This window comes from Sorex fumeus, unplaced genomic scaffold (genome assembly GCF_029834395.1).
Source record: "Sorex fumeus unplaced genomic scaffold, SorFum_2.1 ptg000170l, whole genome shotgun sequence".
NCBI lineage: Eukaryota > Metazoa > Chordata > Mammalia > Eulipotyphla > Soricidae > Sorex > Sorex fumeus.
In genome coordinates this window covers 1,624,808-1,628,131 of record NW_026606227.1, presented here as the reverse complement: position 1 = coordinate 1,628,131, position 3,324 = coordinate 1,624,808, and positions in this window count along the sequence as shown.

The following is a 3,324-nucleotide window of genomic DNA, read 5'->3' as shown; positions in this document are numbered from 1 at the left end:
TGCCAAATACAGTAACGACAATAGGTCTCATTCTCCTCACCCTGAAAGAGCTTCCAATCGTTGGGAAAAGACAAATAAGAAGAGGCTGTTAAAATCTCAGGACTGGCCTTCTGGAAAACAGTATGGACGATTCTCAAAAAATTAGAAATTAAGCTCCCATTTGACCCAGCAATACCACTCCTGGAAATATATCCCAGAGAGGCAAAAAAGTATAGTCAAAGTGACATCTGCCCTTGTTTGTTCATTGCAGCACTCTTTACAGTAGCCAGAATCTGGAAAAAACCTGAGTGCCCGACAACAGATGACTGGTTAAAGAAACTTTGGTACATCTGCACAATGGAGTACTATGTAGCTGTTAGAAAAGATGAAGTCATGAAATTTAAATACAAGTGGTACTATACGGAAAGTATCATGCTAAGCAAAATGAGTCAGAAAGACAGGGATAGACATAGAAAGATTGCATTTAACTGGGGAACATAAAGTAACAAAATAGGAGATGAACACCCAAGAGTAGCCGAGATCAGTACCAGATTTGCTCCATGACTTGGAGGCCAGCTACACATGCTAGGGGAAAAGGGAACTCAGATAGAGAAGGAAGCACCAAGTAAATCCTCCTGGGAGGATACTCTCAGGATGGGAGAAGCATGCTGAAAGTAGACTATAGACCAAACATGATTGCCTCTCAATGCCTCTTTTGAAAACCACAACAGCCAAAAGGAGAGAGAGAACAAAAGGGAATTCTCTGCCACAGAGGCAGAGTGAGATGGGAGGGATGGAGGTGGGAGGGATACTGGGATCCGTGGTGGTGGAAAAAATGGGCACTGGTGGAGGGATGGGTATTTGATCATTGTATAATTGAAACCCAAGCACAAAAGTTTATAAGTTTGCAACTGTACCTCATGGTGTTTCACTAATAAAAATTAATAAATAAATAAAAAAGTAAACTTAAAAAAATTAAAATAAAATCTCAGGACTGGGAGGAATAGAGATGTTACTGACACCCGCACAAGTAATTCGACGATTAACGGGATGACAGTGATACAGTGACAGTGATTGCTTGTTATAATAGTCCACTGAAAATGATCCAAAAAAGCTTCCTTAGAGAAAGTGTGTAAATATTGTTGTATTCTCCCCTGTGCCATAAGGTCATGCATAAGAGATTACTAACATGATTGTTAAAGGGTGAGACTTGTGTGCATATATATATATATATATATATATATATACATATATATGTACTTTTATCTTCCTGAGATAGGTTACCTTCTACTTTACACCTCATCCAATGTGGTGTGCTACTCTTCGTACATCAGTGCTCTAGAAGATTAGGTGTTGCACGGCCACTAATATGTCCTGTATATCTATCTGTATAAACCCTCTATGTCTGTGTGTTCCCCATCAGCATCACTTAATCACTTAACTTCCCGTTAGTCGTCGATTTGCTCGAACGGGCGCCAGTAACGTTTCCATTTGTCCCTGTCGCGTGCTAGTGTAGCCCAATGGCATCTCTTCGCTCCGGGAACATGGAGGGCCTCAAACCGATCGTTCATGATCTTGACAAAGAAGTCTGACCATCTGGTAGGTGGGCGGCCACGCGGTCTCTTGACATCCCGTGGAATCCAATCAGTAACAGCTCTAGTCCAACGGTCGTCTTTAAATCTCATTACGTGACCAGCCCATCTGATTTTCGACACCTTGGCATATGAGACAGCGTCCCTGATCCTTGATCGTCGACGGATGTCAGAACTCCGGATTCTTTCTCTCATTTGAGTGAAACGTGATATTCCAAGCATAGCTCTTTCTATTCTTCTTTGGGAGACCTGAATGGCGTTCTCATCTTGTTTGCGTAGGGCCCAGGTCTCTGAGGCATATGTTAATGCAGGAAGAACAGTGGAATCAAAGAGATGTGCCCGGAGACGGAGGTTCTTCGTCCTCTTAGCTATTTCTTCGACGTTCTTGAAGGCGTTCCAAGCCGCTCTCTTCCTCCTGCGCAGCTCGGGTGCCAGGTCATTTCTCATGTTGACCTCTCGACCTAGGTACACATAGCTGTTGCATTCGGAGATGGTCGTTCCATTGAGAGCGAATGGGGCGTCAGGAACAAGGCTGTTTCTCATAAACATTGTCTTCGTAAGATTCAGCTGTAGTCCTACCTTTCCACACTCACGGTCAAAGTCGGCCAGCATTTGTGCCGCTTGGCTGATGTTTGGTGTTATTAAAACAATGTCATCAGCAAAGCGGAGGTGGTGTAGTTGCCGACCATCTATCTTCACTCCCATTCCTTCCCATTCCAGTCGTCGCATGATGTTCTCGAGGGTGGCACTGAAGAGTTTCGGTGAAATGGTATCACCCTGCCGCACCCCTCTCTTGACATCAACGATCACTTCTTTGTAGAATGGTGAGATCCTGGTAGTGAATCCGCAATACAGCTCACGGAGGATCCTGATGTATTGGGCTTGAATGCCCTGATTGGCTAGGGCTTCAATGACCGCTTCCGTCTCAACAGAATCAAAGGCCTTCTTTAAATCAATGAACGTTAAGCAGAGCGGCATCTTGAACTCCCGAGAAACCTCAATGAGCTTGGTTACCGTGTGGATATGGTCGATGGTGCTGAATCCTTTGCGGAACCCGGCTTGCTCGCATGGTTGTCCTTCATCTAGTGTTCTGCCAATCCTATTCAGGATGACTCGAGTGAACAGCTTGTAGATGACAGACAATAGGCAGATCGGGCGATAGTTGCCAATGTCATGGATGTCTCCCTTCTTGAACAGTAGTACGGTCCTGCTGGTTTTCCATTGGGATGGAACCTTGCATTCAGACAGGTAGCGAGTGAAGAGCCGAGCCAGTGTATTGATGAGTACTGACGGCAGGTTCTTCAGGTGTTCAGGTCTGACCTTGTCTGGGCCGGGTGCTGTTTGCTTCTTTACCAACGAAATGGCGTGTCGGATTTCGGAAGGGAGAACGTTAGGAACGACATACCCATCCTGTGGAATTTGGTATGTCGGCAAGTGGACATGGCTATCGAAGAGATTTGAGTAGAAGTCATGGATAATCTTCTCCATTGCCGTTCTGGAGGATGTGATGGATCCATCAGGACGTCGGAGGGCAGTCATCTTGGTCTTATAGTTGGCGAAGGACAGGCGGGCCTTACGAATACTTTTCCCGGCTTCTGCCGCATCTATCAGTACTTCTGCTCTTCTCTCTTTGAGGTCTTCCTTGATCGCATCTCTGCACTGCTTTGCAAGCTCGGACGTTAGCTTGCGGTTGCCTGAGGCATGCGCCAAACCACGCTGGCGAATTAGCTCAAGAGTTTTCGAAGATAGGCGA